General features: G+C 40.8%; 2 long non-coding RNA genes across 2 annotated transcripts; both read left to right on the plus strand.

Moving 5' to 3' along the window:
- Positions 1-2670: 2670 nt before the first annotated feature.
- Positions 2671-3664, plus strand: LOC122054116. Its single transcript, XR_006132568.1, has 3 exons — positions 2671-2938; positions 3048-3233; positions 3601-3664. It is a non-coding gene; the product is annotated as an uncharacterized LOC122054116 (long non-coding RNA).
- A 636-nt stretch (positions 3665-4300) lies between these two features.
- LOC122054115 lies at positions 4301-5444 on the plus strand. The gene is made up of 3 exons (XR_006132567.1): positions 4301-4734; positions 4819-5158; positions 5402-5444. It is a non-coding gene; the product is annotated as an uncharacterized LOC122054115 (long non-coding RNA).
- The last annotated feature ends 15350 nt before the right edge of the window (positions 5445-20794 follow it).

A 20794-nucleotide genomic window follows, 5' to 3' on the forward strand; every position in this document is an offset into this window, starting at 1 on the left:
ATTTAATTTTCTCTCTGAAAGCCCTTAGTAAAAAAGTAATCAATTTAAATATGATTTTGGAATCCAATATAGGTTCCTTCCTACAAGATTAATCAAGAATTTCTTAGGAATATATTTCTGAGATATTTTTCTAATTTGACCCTTATGATATTTGAGATACCAGTTAAGTCTCGAATAATTTCTAAAATTAGAAGGAATAACATTTGAGCATGCACAACTTTTCAAATTTTCTTTTCTATTTCCTTTTTCAATTTTTTATTTTTTATTTTTACTTTGTTGAAAGCTTCTAATTGACAAGAACCAACAAAGGTTAATTTTAACTTTTTATTTTCTTTTTCTAACTTACAACAATTTTTTGATAATAAATTTATAAACTGAAATAACTTGTTAGAAGGAAGAGACCGTACTTGACTTACCTTGTCGATCCTCAGTCTAAAACTCCCCCTGAAGTGTTGTTTTCTTCTGATATCGCTCCCCTTTCATCGATGCTCTTAATGTTCATTTCGGACGAGCTTGCTTCGTCTTTGTCTTCTTGGTGACTTGCCACTAGCACAAGTCCGATGAGGGCTTCTATCTCTGATTCGGATGACGTGTCGCCCATGTCGCCTTTAGATTATACTTAGGCTATGTTGGTTTCTTGTTCTTTTCCTTATCTTTGCCCTTGTTCTTAAATTTTGGACAGTTATCTTTGGCATGCCCTTCTTTATTGCAGTGATAGTATCTTACTTTCCTTTTTCTTTTTGTACCCTGCACTTGATTAAATTTATTAGATTTAAATAATTTTAATTTTTTTTTTTACCATTAACATCGTTTCGCCATTGTCAAGTGATATCTCAGAATCTGGTTCATCCGTTTTAGCTTTTAAGGCAATGTTTTATCTTGGCTCCTTCAGATATGCACATCTCATTTCATCACTACAAGAAATTTTAGATTTAACCACACCTAATAGACAACAGTTTTTCGAGAAACTGTTGTCTTTTTACCATTTAACAACGGTTTTATTGAAAACCGTTGTTGTTCACCATAATTTTTTTTAAATGACAACGATTTTTAAAAAACTGTTGTCTAATGTATGTCAAAGACAATGATTTTTAAAAAATTGTTGTATAATGTATATCAAAGACAACGATTTTAAAAAATGGTTGTCTTTAGCGTTGCTTACATGATAATATACAACAGTTTTATTAAACTGTTGTCTATTGAATGTTGTTGAATTCCAAAAAAATAATAGTTTTTTTTAACTTCACGAAAAAAAACTCACGAACAAAGAGTTTTTTTGTTCGCGTGAGGCTAGGTCACTGATAATGAGCATTTTTATTAGTTATTTTGGCTCTTAGACTTAGTATTTTTACCTTCTCACAAGCTTAATTTGGTGTTTATATTATATTTTGTGAGTAGGAATTCATTTTGGACTTAATTATAAATTTTCTATAAATTGTGGAATTTAATTGCATATTTTGATGTGGTTTTGTAGGAAATTCAAAGAGCCATGGATTAGGGTTGAACCGGATCAAATTTGGCTTGATTTGGAGGTCAAATGAGGAAGATCAAGCTAAATTAATGTGGACCGTTGATCAAGATCCAGTGAAATCCTGTCCCTTCATTCAGATCTAAGTGATCCAGCCTTTTATCATGATTTAAAAGCGATCTGGACCGTTGATTTAGAGCTTAAGGCATCCAAGGGTTCATTCAAGAAGTGGAGCTCCAATTCAAATCCAATCCAAAAGTCCACTCTTCAAACCCAATTTCAAAAATCCAATTTCATCCTCTTAATGGATCCGGATCCCATTAACTCGAAATCTCAACTTCTCAACCCAATATCCAAAATCCAAAAGCCCACTTTTAATCCTAGGTTATTGGATTTGGATTCCTCCCCTTAAACCCAAAACCCGAACCCATTAAGAAAACCCACCTCCCCTTTTCTTCCTCACGCACGGAACAGAACCCTGGAATCCCTCTTCTCGCGCGATTCTCTTCCTCGCGCCAAGCTAGGGCAGCGGCGACAACTTTCCACACCGCGCCTCCTTCTTCTTTCTTCTCTCCGGCCGGCGGATTCTCCTTTGCTTTCACTGCCTCCGGTCGGCCAGTCAATACAGTCCACTCTTTTCTTCTTCTCAGATTCCAGCGGCGAGCGGCAGCAACAACTCGGCAGGGGGCAGCAACCTTCGGCGACAGATCCGACCAACTCCACCTTGCCGGAGGGGTTCTCCGGCAAGAACCTTCACCTCCGGACGTTCTTCCTTCACTCCTGACTTGATTGTATACATTGTTTGGGATGTTGAGTTTGGTTGTGTGATCGTTTATTACAGATCCGTCCGGCCAAAAAACATATGCCGCCTTCTCAACTGCCAGCCGCAACTCCCCCACCGCGCCCTCACCAAGAAGGACCCTGACGCCTCCTCCGCTGACGGCGAAGACGATCCCCTCCACTTCTCTGTGACTCTTCAACAGTCTTTATGCTGCGTATGCTAGAACTGATAACTTCCATTAAAATCAAATGATTTCTCCCTTTTGCAGTAACATCCATTTAGTTCTTCGCTTCTGACTGATTAATATCTTTCTAGTTCCTTTGCTTTTTGAATTTTGGTGTATATGCAAGATCCAATGATTTTAAATCACGTTTTCAGATTTGACTTAATGTGTAGTGTCCATCTCTATTCAGCCCCTTAGTAGATCAAGAATGTCATGCTATAGAATGTACCTCTTTTTTATTGGAGAAGATGATTCTGTTTCCATTTTGATATCAGGTTCATAAGAAAGGTGTTGCACTTGGAAGATCTGTTGACTTGACAAAGTTTGATGGTTATGACCAATTGATCGAGGAGTTAGATCAGCTATTTGAATTCATAGGAGAATTGATGGCTCCAAATAAAAATTGGATGATTGTATTTACTGATAATGAGGATGATATGATGCTTGTTGGAGATGACCCTTGGCAGTAAGCATGCTTCTACATTCCTAATATTCTTCTCTTATGTATATATATCTTCCATTTTCTATGTATAAAGTGGATATGTTGACAACTGGTGTTGTATAATTTTCTGCAGGGAATTTTGTGCTATGGTCCGTCAGATTTTTATATACACAAAAGAGGAGGTCTAGAAGATGGATTCAAGTACCTTGAACCCAAAAAATGAAGATTGTCCTGATATGAAAGAGAATGTCAAGGAAACAAAAGGTAGTCAATCTGCATCATCATCTAATTCAAAAAACTCATAGGCTTATCCTGCAATGTAAGTAGGAATCTCTTTTTGTTTAATATAAATTACCGTGATAATCATTTTATCCCATCATTTCCCAAGTTATTGAGATGTTTTATTTGAAAACTATGATAGGTTAGGTCCTTCTCCATTAATTCGACATTTGAAAGATAACTCCAACAGTTAATCCCCGAGTACTTCATACTCATATTACAGCTAGTCAAGTATTTATACAACATGTTATCTCTCAATGAAAATTAAACTGCATCCTTTGCAAGAAAGACTGACAACTAGAAAAATAGTTCAATATCGCTACTAGTATTTCATGTTTGGAAATTGATTTAAGTGAGAAGTTTGCAGGCTGACGACATCTTTGCCATGTGCAATTCAATCTTTGTAGGATCTTGAAGCACAAACAAAGTGATTGTTTGTGCTTTATCTAAGTGATTGTTTGAACAGTTTTATAGCATTCATCTTGACAATTAATATAATTTTGAAGATCACTATCAAGGAAGAATGTTCAAAGGAAAGTAAAGGCTAAGGAGAAGATCACGTAATTAACTACACGGGTAGGTTTCCATAAGAATTCAACTTTTTCTTGATCTATTCTTATGTAGTCCATGGTACACATTAAATATTTCACTGTAGCTTACTTTTAGTATTCTAACATGTAAATTAATACACTTCTGTGGATCCTCCAAACAATCTAAGTTGTGATGGATTGATATCCCTTTATGTTCCAAACCTTTGTTCTTTTTTTGGAACTTGTAATTTTCATTGCAAACAATCCATATGGTGTATGAATTACATTCAGTCCAGTATAAACTTAGCACTTTCGCTTCAGAGGCAATTTATGGGTTTTATTCTACAATCATGTTTACTAATTGATCAGATTGATTAAGAAGGGTGTTGGAGTAGCTTGGTAAATTTGTTTTGCTAGGTTATGATAAATTAGCATTCAGAGGAAAATTTTATAACTTCCACAATAGAAAATTTTATGTTATTTGCCTACTACCAATGCAGTTTAACTGATTTATAGCATAAATTATAGAAAATTGGTAAACTGGCTGGACCTGCACTTTAAGGAAGACAAGGTACTTATAATGTCATAAATTATAGATTCTGCTTTCTTAAATTCATGCGTATTAATATTGTACACTGCTTCTTACATTCTTCCTAAACTTAGTTTCTACATTCTAGTATCATTTGTAGTCTTGCCAAGTAAACCTTATATGAAGAACATAATATTGAAGTTGGCATAAATATGTTTGGAAAAGAGTAGTAGAATTTGGCCTTGAGCAAACATATAATAAATGGAATGATACTGCATTCTAATTCTGTTATATCTTGCAAATTTAAGTGTGTCGCCCTCCACCTGTAGGCTTTTACATACTTGCTCTTTCTTGTTTGCATTGTTCATCTCGCCAATAGTTCTCTTAGAACATCAAGAACTATTTGGCTTTTTGATTTGCAGCTTAAGCCAAATCTTGGCCAAGAGAAAGATCCGATGGCAGGAATTATGGATTTGATGAAGGTGATCTATCTATCCTCTATGCTTCTCTATTGCCCTCTGAGTTGTTGTATTCAAACTCGGATAGTGATTTTAATATATTTTCAGAACATGTATGAAGAAGGCGATGATGAGATGAAGCGGACGATTGCCAAAGCCTGGTCTGATGCAAGATCTGGAAAAACGGCTGATCCACTAAAAAATTACCCATGAAAATAGGAGCACGAGGATGGTTTTATCTTTAACCATTCCAGCACATCTTTGTTTATTCAGCTGACAACATGAACTTTGACTGTTGAACTCGTTTTAGCTTTTTCATTATGCTATAAATCGTTTATTTGTTGAACTCTCATTATAACTTCCACAACAGAAAATTTTATGTTATTTGCCTACTACCAATGCAGTTTAACTGATTTTACATTGACTGAACAAGGTTGATTTTATTTAGGTATCAAACTCTCCCATTTGTTTTAGATATTACATGTCTTGTTTGTTAATTTCTCCAAACCATTATTTCTCAATTTGTTAACAAGGAAACTCATGTTAGCATAGTCATGATCAGAGCCTAATTATAGTTTATAATTATCTGAGTGTTATTGATTAACTGTTCTGTCCTTTCTTCTGGTTCTTTTTTTTTTTAAATTTGTGCACTCATTTAGATGGTTTATTATTCTTGTTGTGATGAATTCAGGTCTAGTGAAAATACTGAAGAAGTATGACAAGAGAACAGGAGCACTTATCAGGCAGCCCTTCATCGAAAAGGTGCTGCAACAGCCATTCTTTACAACTGATCTCCTATACAAACTCGTGAAGGAGTGTATGGCTATGCTCGACCACCTCTTCCCCAGCAACAACCTGTCAATTTCAGCAGAATGCGACGAACAAAATGGAGTGCCAAAGCCGGCACAATCAGGTGGGAGGGTTCCGGAGTTGGAGGAGATTAAATATATGCAAAGCTTATACATGAAGAGCACCGTAGCAGCGCTGCGGTCCTTGAAACAGATTAGGAGCAAAAGTTCAACAGTCAAAACAGATTAGAAAATCTCATGTTATATTGTTCTACCTTTGTTTTAATAGTGTTATCATTTTGTTGGTTGCTTATGAAATTTTGTTGGTTGCTTATGAAATTTCTTCAGAATGTTATAGATATTATTTTTGAATGTTAGAAAATTGTATATTAAATTTTATTTTGAAATTTAGTATTTTGAATGATTTATGATCCTGTCTGAGAAGTTGACCGTGTAGGAGATCCGGAAGAAGGAAACCCACTGTAATGACGAGGAATAATGCCGGTGAAACCTCGACCCGAGAAACCCAAAGCGGATCGGAAGAAAACCAGAATCACCGTAGGAAATCTGATAAATAGGAGGAAATCCCCGTCCGAATAGGAGAAAACCGAATTTTCAAGCTCCTGAAGCTTTCTGCGCACAAGAGACCAACCAACACTATCGTCAGTGACCTAAGATCGGGGTGGGAATCCCTGGCTAGGCCCTCCGACGCTCAAGTTAGTGATCTCCCTTGATGTCGAGGAAAGAAGAAGAAAGAAGATGAACAGTAGCCATAAAATTAGGGATGTCCACTTACCTAGCCCACGGAGAGGATTCCCCCTTTTATACCACTTCATATAACCTCCGTAGTCATGAAGTGGACCCCGGTTTGTTAGAGTTCGTTATGACATCAGCTGCGTACTTGGGGAAGATGATTTTTAAGGAATCTTTTTTGTACCCCAGATGTACCTTCTTTGTCGTTTAGCGCCTGCAAGACAAGCTGAAAGCATATTTCCTGCCAAAATATATATTCTCTATCATGAATTATTCTATTCGGTATATTCATGTATGATTCTCCTTCATGTGTCTTCTGTTTGTATTTTTGTTATGTTAAAAAATAACATTTTATTCAACATGTTTCTAAGGTATTCATTGAAGGAACTATGCGGGTTCTTTGCTCGAAAGAACCCTCTTGACCGATATTGGTCTATCTTTGCTTCAGAGTATGTAGCGGTCGTTATTGGCTTACCTTCATACGGCAAGCATGTGTCGACCGATATTGGCCTATCTTCGTTCGGCATGCATGTATCGACCGATATTGGCCTACCTTCGTTCGGCAGGCATGTATCGACCGATATTGGTCTATCTTTGCTTTGGAGTGTGCATCGGTCGTTATTAACTTACCTTCATATGACAAGCATGTATCGACCGATATTGGCCTACCTTCGCTCGACAAGCAGGTATCGACCGATATTGGCCTACCTTCGTTCGGCGGGCATGTATCGACCGATATTGGTCTATCTTTTCTTTGGAGTGTGCATTGGTCGTTATTAACTTACCTTCATACGGCAAGCATGTATCGACCGATATTGGCCTACCTTCGGTCGGTAAGCATTTATCGACCGATATTGGCCTACCTTCGTTCGGCAGGCATGTATCGACCGATATTGGTCTATCTTTGCTTTGGAGTGTGCATCGGTCATTATTAACTTACCTTCATACGGCAAGCATGTATCGACCGATATTGGCCTACCTTCGTTCGGCAAGCAGGTATCGACCGATATTGGCCTACCTTCGTTCGGCAGGCATGTATCGACCGATATTGGCCTACCTTTGTTCTGAAAGTATGTTTCGGTCATTATTGACCTTCCTCCTTTGACTCTTTTCTTCCTTTTCTTTCCTCATCTGAAGACCCACAAAACCTAACCCATATCACTAGCCTTCCCTTCAAGTCTAGTCGAAGGAGGTGTAGACGACTGACTAGACAGAAGTATGATCTTGTTTTTTCCTACCCGTGACTCTGCTCCAGATTTTGAAATGACCTCACAGATTTTGTGTACCACTGTCTTAATAGATTAGGTGTGGCCATACTGTAAGCCTTTTCTCCTTTAAATAGGGCTACAACCTTCTCTTCACCCACAACCTCTCTCAGTTCTTTTTCTTCCTTGCCACTTTTTGTTGCTAAGGCCATGGTCGTGGATCCTCCTTTTTGGAGGCAACTTTTGTTGGATCAGGTGAGATCTATATATGAGTTTATCGAGATTTTTGCTTCGGCTACTTCAGAGGTTCAAGGGATCATCTTAAGAGAGGAAACTTCACAGTTCAAATCTTCTATCCAAAGATGCAGGTGCTCTGAAGGACCCAAGAAACTTCAGAGAAATTTTTTCTACTTATAGAGGGGCAGCCAAATGACCCAGGGGTGTTGTGTGAAGGGCACAACATATGTCACCCTTGGGCTAAAATTGGTTGCTTCACTTGTTGAGCTCATACGACTTGAGAGGGGAAGTGGTTTTCACATTTACTTTTCCATCATGGAATGAATCAATGTTTCCCTGTCTCGTTGCCCTTGAGCTTTTGTTTTTTGTTGCTTTCTTCATCTCGGGCAAAATATTGCCTCTTATGAGCCTTGACAAGCTCGGACGAAGTGGGCTATTTCTATCTCTGCTCCATGGTAAGTTTGAATCTAGTGGTGATTGAAATTTTCTGCGTGCTCCAAGAGTGTATGCTTGTAATATTTGTTTTCTATTTGAGGTTTGTTGTTCTTGAGGGGAATGTAATATTGTGTATCTGATCAGATCATAAATGTAAAGACCAACTTTTGTCTCAGATGCTTTGTTCTTGTTACTAAATCTTCTGTTATTTACAAGATGTTGTGTTGTACTCATCATTTCTTCGGGTATTTTATGTGCTATTCATCATGGCTAACACTATCTTACCTGTTGGCATGGTTCGGTATTTCTACATCAACGGATGCTATTCCTTAGACTGAAACATTCATACCCGCAATTATCTCTGTAAACATAAAGTTATTTCAACAAATACTAACTTTATGTTTCGTACGCCCAAATTAAAATTTATCCTTCTTCCTAAAATATTACCCTTAAAATATTTTTGTCTTTAGCCTAAGTACGGTCAAAAAGTTCTGCCCCTTTCTATTTCATTAGGCCCAGTCGATCACGTTTCCTTTCGAGGTTTCTGAACTGGTGATTGGCTCTCCTTCGGGTGAGAGAATGTTCGAGGCACTACCAACCCCATCGCGATCCGATTCGTCACGTCTGCTATAAACACCCCTCTGACACATGCCTTTTCTGATCACCACGTCACATAGGCCTTTCGCCTTTCTTTTGCGATCCTCAGCGTCTGCAGAGCTACCAACGTCCTAATCTGACGACCGTCTTGCGTTTTTCAAACCCTAAACCTTTCGTCTCCTCTTTAAACCTTGTCCTTCCTTTTTCCTTCTCTAGAGCTTTTTTCCTGTTGCTGTCTTCAACCAGTCCTCGTGCTCGCTGTTTCACGACGATCCCCTTTCTTGTCTTCAGTAAGTAATCCATTACTGCTCTAGCCCATACCTTTGTCCATGGCTGAAGAAGCAATTGCTCCTTGGTATGTTCATATGTCTTCTATCTTTGATAAGAATGCTAGACTATCCATCCGTCGCCAATATGAAATTCCTAAGGAATATAAAATCATACTCCCAGCACCGAATGCTCGACCTCATCATCCCCCTGATAACTGCGTGACTTTTTTCAGGGACCAGTTGATAGGGGGCTTAAGGTTCCCCATTCCTCCTTTCTTAATTGAAATAAGTCGATATTTTGATATTCCTTTGCAACAATTTGCTCCTAATGCATTTCGTTGTCTATGCGGTACTTATATGTTGTTTCGTCTATGATATATTCCTCCTACTCCTCAAAATTTCTTCATGTTTTCCTACCCCAAGCTCTCGGAACCTGGTGTCTTCTTATTCCAGTCGAGAACTAAAATGGTCCTTTTTGGAGATATGTCATCGTCTCTCAAAGCCTGGAAGTCTCGTTTTTTCTTTTTAAAGTTTCCGGGACCTATTCCTTGGTCTCATGCTTGGAAATCTTTCTTGCCTCCCTTACCCGATGTTAGAGAGTTTCATCTCCTTCCTGCTTTTCCTATTTATTGTGAGAAGTTATTAGGTCACCGGCTCTCGATCCCGAAATGGTTGAAGGTCGAGCTTTTATACCTATTTGGTTTAAGCCCCGTCAAACCCGATACTCACATTTCCTTAGGTAACGTCTTGTTCTTTTCTTTTTGCTTATAACTGCCTAAATTGTTTCTCTGTTCTATACAGTGGAGAGTTTTTATGATGCTTTGATTGATGAAGAAATACGCGTGGAAGAAGAATTGCTTCGCGCCAAGGAGGCCGAATTTCTGGCCGCTATCGCCCCTCCACCGTCAATTGAAGAGCCGGCTCCCTTAGCCGAAATACCTAGCTCTTCTGGGCTTCATGAGACTCCAGGAGGCTCTTCTAGGGATCCTGCTGCGCAGATCCTCCCTGATCCTGCTCCCGCTATTACGTCTTCCGCAGCTGTCACTGTCTCCCCATCTGCCTCTATTCCTCTTATTGAGCTTACATCCCCTGGTAGTTCTGATAAACCCCTAACTGAGATTTCTGCAGGCAAGCGTCCAGGACGCAAGCTGACCAGGGCTCCTCCTCCAAAAAGGAGGCTCATTCTTACTGATGATGAGCTTGCTTCAGAAGATTTTGTGTCAACTGACCTTCTTTCCGATGAGCCCACATTAGCAGAACTTTATCCTTCCTTGAATTTTCCTGACTCTCCTTTTCCTAAAACTAGTACTTCTGGTGACGTTTCTTTTACTTTTCCTCTGTCTATTCCGACTTCAGGATCTCTACCCTCTTCGCCTTCTTCTTACTTGGTTTTTGCTCCACCATCTATCCCTACTTCTTCCTTCTCAACTGGCTCTTCTACCATTCCTGTTCTCCCCATATTACTGGGGGGGTTCTTTCGCTAATTCCTGGGATGAGGTGCGTCCCCTCTTTGAGGGGCTTTCCATTCCTGAAGCAATTGACCGCTTTTCTAATAAAGAGAATAAGGTATGTTTACATACTCCTGCTTTCTGTTTATGAAGTATCGTCTTATGGTTTTGAATATGCTCCCAGCGGTGGCTAGAGAACATGGGTTTCTCCCGACTATTGCACAATCTGTACACTGAGAACGAGAAATTGAAATCGGAGAACAAGGGGTTGCGACAGCAGGTTATCGAATTGTCTTCTGCCGAGTTTTCTGCTGCCGCCAAGAAGCAATTTGAAACTCAAATTGAGAGCCTTGAAGCCCAATTCAAATTGGTTACGGACCTCAATCAAGAGCTGACCTCAAAACTTGACGAACTAAAAGAGAATTATGAAGCAGAATTGACTGAGAAACTCAAAGCCTTACAACTGAAAGAGGACGAGGTAGCCTCTTTGACCACCTCCCTTGATTTGGCTAAAGTCGAGGCTTCTGCCAGAAAAGATGAATTAAAAACCTCTCAGATGGCGCTGGTAGTCTACAAAGGGGATGAGGATGTTCGTTATAAGGAGCGAGCCACAGCCATGATTGAATCTTCCGAGTTCAACAGACCGATCGTGAGGTCCATTCTATCCGCTTTTACTACAGGAGCCAAAGGAGCAATTCGACAGTTGGAAGAGGAGGGCTACTTAGCGCGCGTTCCTCCTCTCAATTTCCTGAACCGTCGCAGACTCATTGAAGAAAGACCTCCTGATTTGTACCCCAAACTAGTTCTAACTCATTCTCCAGTGGTTGTAGAGAAGGGGAATTAAGGTTTTACAAACTTACGTGAATCTGAATAGTCTCTTTTGATTGCTGATCTTATTCAAATTTTTGGATAATTTGTTGGTTTCATGTACGTGTACTAAATGCTACTTAACTTGTTAGTGCCCAATTTTTTCCCTATGACCCATTCTTCACTGACTCGGTCGATATATGTATAAACATTGGTAAGTACCATCCGATATTTCGAAGATACCCCCAATTATCCTCATTCTTTATTGACATGGTCGACTTAGGTATAATCATTGGTAGGTATCGTTCGATATTTCGAAGATACCCCCAATTATCGGTCGATTTATTAGGATGGTTCAATTTAACCAGGTTGTTTTCATTAATCAATATTCGAGGCTTGACCCGTACTTTAAACCTATTAATTTTTGTTTTGTCTCATCAAGTTTCTTCAAAAATTATTTCTAGGGAAATTTTATGTTTTTTCCGAGGTAGTTTATTTGACTTCATCTCTTCCCCTTTATTCTATGATATTATTACCATTTATGACGCTTGACATTCTGAGCACCTTTTATTTCCCTTTCGTATCTTATGTTTAGAGGTTTTAGCATAGGACTAGAAAAGGGACAAGGGTTTACGGAATCTTATTCTGCTTCCCTCCGTCCATCTTTTCGCTTCTCAATTCCTCTTCTTTTGACCTTCTCTCTTCATGGCGGTTTCTTCTCCGGCATGGTTCCTCTCTTGCTCTTCCGACCTCACAGATACAGAAGAAGTGGACTTACAGGCAACCTATGGTTTTCCCTCTTACATTGTCCGCCCTGCTCCCCATGAGGGTCCTCACCTTCCTCCCTTAGACTGTATCTCCATCTTCAGGGACCAAGTCCTGCAAGGTTTCAGATTTCCTCTTCACTCCTTTTTTTGTGAGGTTAGCCGTTATTTTGCTATCCCGCTAAACCAGTTCGTCCCTCAATCCTTTTCCATTCTAGTGGGCTTCATTGGAGTATCCAAACTGTTAGATTTCCCACTGTCTCTTCGTCTTTTCCATCATTTCTTTATCCCTCGTCGGGTAGATGTTGGTATTTTTAAGTTTCAGTCTCGTCCCAAAGCCATTCTATTTAATCGTATTCTCCCTCAAGGTGAATGGTATAAAATTTTTTTCTATATGCGTCTACCTTCTCCCCCTCCTTTTCCTATTCAATGGATACATGATCTGCCCTCGCTTCCTGACACTCAAGGTCTTCTCGATGATCCTTCTGTGGCCTCTGCCTTGCCTAAACTGCGGGGAGTGAAATTCAGTTTACCGCATCTAATTGAAGAGGGCTTAATGTTTTCCTTTGGGATAGGCAACATTAACACTCCTTTGGATAGTTCCTTTGGTGAGTATAATTATTTTACTTCGCCTTTGCTGATTAGTATATCTCTATAACCATGATGTTTATACTCTGTTTTTCAGCCGATGCTATTCTTCCGGCTCTTATGTACAGGAATTCTGCTATGACCAAGTCCTTTATCAATAATCTTGGAGAACAATGGTTACTGGCTCGCCAATCTGATCCCCATCCCTCTACCCTGGGCTTGCTTTCTGAAGAAGAACAACAAGCAGAGGGTGTCACACTCATGGAAGAGGAAGAGGAAGAGCCTTTTGTCACTTTAGTTAAAAAGCCAAATCTTACCAAGGATTCTCCCTTTGGTGATTTCTTTAGTACCTTTGTACAAACTCCTCTTGTTCCGGCGCCTATTTCTTTTGAAAGAGGTAAAGCACCGATGACTCCCACCAATATCATCTCCAATCCTGCTCTTCGAATGATGATGCCTGGTCTGCTTATCTCTTCTTCTTCTACTGTTTTAGCTTCTCCTGCTCCTGCTTCTGAGGTGGCCGCTATCTCTCCTGTGCCTTCTACATCCTCGGCATTGGCCTTGCCTCCCTTGGCTTATAGGCCTCGAGCGAAACGAACACCTTGCCGGAGATCTTCTCCCATTATCAGCCCTTCAACCGTTAGTGTTTCCACAATTGTAACAACCCCTCCTGCACTACTACCTTCTGTTCCCTCTAGCTCCTACTCTGCTCCTCCTGCTTTTACTATCCCTTTTCCTCAGATTGCCTCCTCTTCTTCTCCATCTCTGGCTTCCTCTCATCCCCCTCCTTTATTTAGAGTGGCTGCGGGCTTGCCTTCTCAATTGGGACAACCTTCTAGTCCTCCTGGCTATGGTACTTCGTAATTGCAAGGTTTATTGGCTGAATCTTGGTCACAAGGTTATGAACAATTGCGAGGCCTTAGTCTCCCACATCGAGCGGATCGCCATAGTCGTCAGGCAGTGGCTGTAAGTATTCCTAGTTATGTGTTTATTAGCTTTGTAACTGTATCTTTAACCCACGTTATCCTTTTATTTAGTTTCTAGCCACAAGTCTGCATATCGATCAGCTGCTCACAGCTAAAGATCATGAGAACACTAAGTTGAAAGCTCAACTAGAGACATTGAAGGCTGCCTCACCTTCTTCTAGTAGTGATGGGGCTCAGTTGCAAGAGCAGGTGGTCTTGCAAAATCAACAATTGGGAACCCTGAAGCAAGCATTGGAGGAATGTCAACAACTGCTGAAAGACAAAGAGCTTGCTAGGAAGACGTTAGAATTACAGGTGGAGAGACTGCATTCAGGTCTTCGATTGGAGATCGCTTTAAAAGAGAAAGCTCTCTTAGATGCTTCTCAGAAAAGTCTTATCTTAGAGAAAGTAGAGAAGCTTCATAATGCTTGTCTTTCTGACTAAGCTCAGGACCTGGCTTCTCATGATTTCACTATTCTACAGGAACAAGAGCTGAGGAAAGCTCAAGATAACGAATTATCACTGCTCCAGAAGGAATTGGAACAGCTAAGATCGGAGAAGGATGTTTTAAAAGAACAAAACTCAAAACTGCAAGCTGATTTCCAGCGTTATAAGGAGCAGGAAAAGAGTCGATGGGAAGAGTGGCGGCAAGCTTACTTAAAGTCGCCAGCATTTGCCCAGGAATTTGTTCGTAGGATAGTGGGTGCGTTAAATCATTCCGTATCGGGGGTTCTTCAACAGCTAAAAGAGGGTGGATATTTACCCAGGGAACCTCCCCTTTCCTTCATAAATCGTCGCAGGCTTAATGAAGAACTACCCTCAGATTTGAAAGGCCCTTTCCCGGATGTCTAAAGAAGGTATTCATAAAAACTTGTAAAGTAAGAATTGATAATGGGCAAAAAAGGTGCAGTTGGTACTGAGTAGCTAAGTATTTGCAAGATATAAGGAAATTCTAACACTTACTTGCTTATTCTTCATACATAGTTTGAGAATACCTCTTTTGGAATGTTATTGCTTGCTGAGTATAAACTCTATTAAGAAATTCCTTGTTTATCCTTCAAAGCGGAGCCTTATCTTGATGGGTTCTTTTTTCCAGTAACCTCCCGTGTGCTTTGTATTTCCCCGAGGATGAATAGTCTCGGTCGAGACTGGATATGAAATTGTATAAACTATTGGCCTCCAAGCTGAATATAATATCCTGGATGACTTTTGAGTAAATATTTTCATTTTCACATATCCGGGATCCTCTATGGAATCCCCTTTCGAAATTAGGCTTCGAAACCAGAAGATTCTCTGATTATTTATATCTTGCACGGGTTCAGAATCTTTGATCTCTTTTGTGAAGACTCATCTGATGTATTTCATATAATTTCTCGATGGTTATGCTTCATATTGGTTTATAGTCTCCGGCTTCTCTTATGAAGGCTCGTCCGGGTTGCTTCATAGGATTTTGCCGATCGACTTTGGTCTGTCTTGGTTTATAGTCTCCGATTTTTCCTATGAAGGCCCGCTGGGTTACTTTATAGAATCTTCCCGATCGACTGTAGTTTATAGTCTCCGAGTTTTCCTATGAAAACCCGACCGGGTTACTTCATGGGCTTTTCTGGATCGACTTTGATCTGTCTTGGTTTATAGTCTCTGGTTTTTCCTATGAAGGCCCGCTGGGTTACTTCATAGAATCTTCCCGATCGACTTTGGTCTGTCTTGGTTTATAGTCTCCGGTTTTTCCTATGAAGGCCCGCTGAGTTACTTCATAGAATCTTCCCGATCGACTGTAGTTTATAGTCTCCGAGTTTTCCTATGAAAACCCGACCGGGTTACTTCATGGGTTTTTCTCGATCGACTTTGATCTGTCTTGGTTTATAGTCTCCGATTTTTCCTATGAAGGCCCGCTGGGTTACTTCATAGAATCTTCTCGATCGACTTTGGTTTATAGTCTCCGAGTTTTCCTATGAAGGCCCGACCGGGTTACTTCATAGGCTTTTCTCGATCGACTTTGATCTGTCTTGGTTTATAGTCTCCGGTTTTTCCTATGAAGGCTTGCTGGGTTACTTCATAGAATCTTCCCGATCGACTTTGGTTTATAGTCTCCGAGTTTTCCTATGAAGGCCCGACCGGGTTACTTCATAGGCTTTTCTCGATCGACTTTGGTTTGTCTTGGTTTATAGTCTCCGATTTTTCCTATGAAGGCTTGCTGGGTTACTTCATAGAATCTTCCCAATCGACTTTGGTTTATAGTCTCCGAGTTTTCCTATGAAGGCCCGACCGGGTTACTTCATAGGCTTTTCTTGATCGACTTTGATCTGTCTTGGTTTATAGTCTCCGGTTTTTCCCATGAAGGCTTGCTGGGTTACTTCATAGAATCTTCCCGATCGACTTTGGCTTATAGTCTCCGAGTTTTCCTATGAAGGCCCGACCGGGTTACTTCATAGGCTTTTCTCGATTGACTTTGGTTTATAGTCTCCGAGTTTTACTATGAAGGCCCGATCGGGTTACTTCATAGGCTTTTCTCGATCGACTTTGGTTTATAGTCTCCGAGTTTTCCTATGAAGGCCCGACCAGGTTGCTTCATAGGTTTTTCTCGATCGACTTTGGTTTATACGAAAGTATAATACTTGGGCTAACCTCGTGTTGGCTTGTAATTCCTTGAGGGGAGCTAAATAGGCCTTTAGGATTTCCCCCTATTTTACTGCTGGAAAAATAAAAAGGAGACTTCCCCTGATACTTATCAATTCACATGAACCATATTTATCTTCCGTGTCAATATTTATCTTGCTTGACTTTCATCAAAGAAACAAAGTACATAAACTGCAAGTATCTCAATTCGCCTGGGAATTCCAATAACTATGAATGTATTTAAAGTAATATGATCCAATCAGGCTCGATAGGGTTGCAAATGATTAGTGCTCCAAGGGCGTTCCAACATTCTTCCTTCGGCATCTTGGAGATAGTATGAGCCTGACGCGAGCTTTTCTATTACTTTATAAGGCCCTCCCCATTGTGGTGCTAACTTGTTGACATCTCCCACAGGCTTAACTCGTTTCCATACCAAATCACCTACTTGGAAGAATCTGGGAATGACCCTTTTGTTATAATTCTGTCTCATCCTCTGTCGATATGATATAAGATGAGTAGCAGCTTTATCCCTTATTTCCTCGATCAAGTCCAACTCCATAAGTCGTCTGTCTCTATTATCTTCATCATACAATTGTCTTCTGTCAGACTCTACTCCTACCTCAATGGGGATTACTGCTTCTCCTCCATAGACTAACTGGAAGGGAGTGATTCCTGTAGCTTCATGAGGCGTAGTACGATATGCCCAGAGAACACTGGGTAACTCGTCTACCCAGCTACCTCCGACATGATCTAGCTTAGTTTTCAGTCCTCTGATAATCTCCCTATTAGTTACTTCTGCTTTCCCATTGCTCTGCGGGTAAGCTACAGAGGTAAAGGCCGGAGTAATCCCATAACTCTGACACCAGTCTAGGATTCTATCGCCTTGAAACTGCCTTCCATTATCAGAAACCAACTTATGAGGAATGCCAAACCGGCAGATTATATTTTTCCATAAGAATTTAATGACCGCGTCCTCTGTGATTCTAGCAAGTGGTTCTGCTTCCACCCATTTAGAGAAATAATCCACAGCCACCAACAAGAACCTCCTCTGTGAAGCAGCCATAGGAAATGGACCTACTATGTCCATTCCCCACTGATCAAAGGGACACGAGACTATAGAGGTTCTTAATAACTGGGTAGGGTGATGTAATATATTCTGATGCTTTTGACAAGAAATACAAGTTCTCACCAGTTTAGCGGCATCTTCATGTAGAGTGGGCCAGAAATATCCCGCTAAGAGGATTTTACGAGCCAAAGATCTTCCTCCTATATGATTACCACAAGAACCCTGATGCACCTTCTGTAAAATAAATTGTGTGTCTGCTGTACCTACACACTTGAGCAAAGGTCTGGAAAAAGCCCTTTTATATAATTGTTCCCCCACCATAGTATATTGAGCAGCTCGCTTCTTAAATACCCTGGCTTGTTCTGTATCTCTCGGAAGAAGACCTTGCTGTAAATATAATATAATTTGAGCTCGCCAATCACCCTGAATTTCTATATCAGTCTGTCTTTCAATACAATAAATTAGCAAGGTCTGTTCCACTGGTCGATCAAGACTCCATGGTATTACAACAGAGGCTAATTTAGCTAATTCATCTGCCACCTGATTCTCCGATCGAGGAATTTTTTGTATGCTCACATCTTGAAATTGAGACTTTAACTTATCGAATGCCTCAGTATATAACTTAAGCCTGTCATTATTGATTTCAAAATTACCTGATAATTGTTGGGCTGCTAGCTGAGAATCAGAATATATAAGGACTCGAGCTGCTCCTACATGCCGAGCAGCCTGTAAGCCAGCTATTAGAGCTTCATATTCTGCCTCATTGTTGGTAGCTCTGTAATTTAATCTAATGGAGAGTTGAAGTCTGTCTTCTCTCGGGGATACAAGAAGAATACCGATTCCACTGCCTTGTCTAGTTATAGAGCCATCCACATAAACTTTCCAGGTATCTTCTCCTTCTGGGCCTTGAACCTCTATGATGAAATCTGCTAGAGCTTGTGCCTTGATGGCTGAGCGGGGTTGATATTGGATGTCATATTCCCCAAGCTCGGTTGTCCATTTGACTAACCGTCCTGATGCCTCTGGGTTGAGCAATACCCGACCGAGAGTGCTGTTGGTTAAGACAATAATCTCATGTGCTAAGAAATATGGGCGCAACCTCCGAGCAGTCAATATTAGAGCATAAGCCAGCTTTTCTAGTGTAGTGTATCTACACTCCGCTCCTTTTAATAAATGACTAGAAAAATATACAGGTTGTTGCTCTTTTCCTTCCTGTCTGACTAATACAGAGCCTACGGCGTTTTCATTAGCCGACAAATACACCCACAGAGTCTCTCCTGCTATAGGTTTAGCCAACACAGGGAGGGTAGCTAAATAATCTTTCAACTCCTGAAAAGCCTTATCACATTCTTCATTCCATTGGAACTTATTAGCCTTTCTGAGTATTTTAAAGAAGTGAAAACTGCGATCAGCTGATCTAGAAATAAATCTAGACAAGGCTGTGATTCGGCCTGTCAATCTTTGAGCTTCTCTCAGGTTGCGGGGTGGCTCCATGTTCTGCAGTGCTTTGACCTTGCTCGGGTTGACCTCTATCCCTCGTTCGGACACCATATATCCCAGGAATTTTCCTCCCTTCGCACCGAACAAGCATTTGCTTGGGTTCAACTTGAGCCCGTACTGTCTTAATGTTTTGCAAGTCTCCTCTATATCCCTGCACAGATCAGCAGCTTGAAGAGACTTAATTAAGATGTCGTCAACATATACTTCCATATTCCTACCAATCTGCTTCTGAAAGACCTTATTCATAAGCCTTTAATAGGTTGCTCCTGCATTCTTTAGTCCAAAGGGCATAACATTATAACAATAAGTGCCTTCAGATGTTATAAAACTAACCTTTTCTTGATCCTCTTTGGCCAAGGGGACTTGATGATAACCTTGATATGCATCCAGCATGGAAATATATTCGCATCCGGCAGTAGAATCAACCAGTTGATTAATCCTGGGTAAGGGATAATAGTCCTTTGGGCAGGCTTTGTTGAGATCTCGAAAGTCAATGCATACTCGCCATTTATTCCCGGGTTTAGAGACTAATACCACATTAGCTAGCCAGCTTGGGAATTAAACTTCCCTGATGTATCCGGCCTCCATAAGCTTAGCTATTTCTTCCTTGATAATCTGATTCTGTTCCGCACTAAAACTCCTCTTTCTTTGCATGACTGGGCGGGCATCCGGGAAGACATGCAAGGAATGTTCCATAACAGTAGGAGAAATGCTCGAAACTTCTTTAGGAGTCCAGGCAAATATATCGTTATTCTTCTTCAAACATTGCACCAACTCAGCTTTAAGATCAGGATCAAGATCGGCTGCAACGTAGGTGGTAGCTTCTGGCCGTCCAGTCTGGATTTGAACTTCTTCCTTTTCTTCATAAACCAGGACGGGCTGCTTTTCGCGAATGGCATTAACTTCCATTTTTTGAATCTTCCGGGCGGTGTTGGCCTCAGTTCGAATGATTTCTACGTAACATTTCCGGGCTGTCTTTTGATCACCTCGTACTTCTCCAACCTGATCCTCCACAGGAAACTTAATCTTTTGACAGAAAGTAGAAACGACCGCCCAGAACTCGTTCAAGGTAGGCCGACCCAATATCACATTATAAGAAGATGGAGCATCTACTACCATAAAACAGGATCTCCTAGTCCTCATCAGGGGTTCTTCTCCTAGAGAAATGACCAATTTTATTTGACCCAAAGGTTGCACTTCATTGCCTGTGAATCCATACAGAGGAGTTGCAATCGGTTGAAGTTCACTGGGGTCAATTTGTAGCTGATCAAAAGCCTTTTTGAATATAATATTGACCGAGCTACCAGTGTCTATGAAGGTACGAGCGATGGCATAATTGGCTATCACAGCTTTGATGATCAATGCGTCGTCATGAGGTATTTCTATTCCCTCTAGATCTTTGGGCCCAAAACTTATTTCAGGACCGGCTGCTCGTTCCATGCTGCATCCTACTGCATGAATCTCCAATCTTCGGGCATGTGCTTTTCTGGCTCTGTTAGAATCCCCATCAGTGGGTCTGCCCGTAATCATGTTAATACTACCCCGAACAGCATTGTTTCTATTCTCTTCCTGATGAGTCATTGTGGTTTCGGAAGGTGCTTTATCTGATACTTGGCTGGTGCCAGCTGGGACCGGTATTGCTTCTTGCCGGGTTCCATCCGGGTGATATTCCGGCTTGAGCGGACTCTGCTGCCTGGGATACTGTTGTCGGTAATAGTTCTGCCTCTGATAGCGCTCTTTATTGGCTCGTCTATTTCTCAAAACAAAACAGTCATCAGAGTGATGACTGCTAGTTTTATGATAAGTACACCATCTCCTTGGTGCCTCCGGCTGCATCTCTACATGCTGTACAGCTTGCGGACGATAATCTGGTTGCCGATGAGGTGGATGAGTGGTTCTAGGTCCTCTTGGTGGGGGTACCGGGGTCGGAGCCTTCTCCTTCGCATGAGTAGGAGAAGAGGGAACACTTTCTTTCCTACGAGCAGCTTGGGCTTCTTCTACGTTAATGAACTCAGTGGCACGTTCAATCAGGGAATCAAAATTAAC

Source organism: Zingiber officinale, chromosome 3A (genome assembly GCF_018446385.1).
Source record: "Zingiber officinale cultivar Zhangliang chromosome 3A, Zo_v1.1, whole genome shotgun sequence".
In the NCBI taxonomy this organism is placed as follows: Eukaryota; Viridiplantae; Streptophyta; class Magnoliopsida; order Zingiberales; family Zingiberaceae; genus Zingiber; species Zingiber officinale.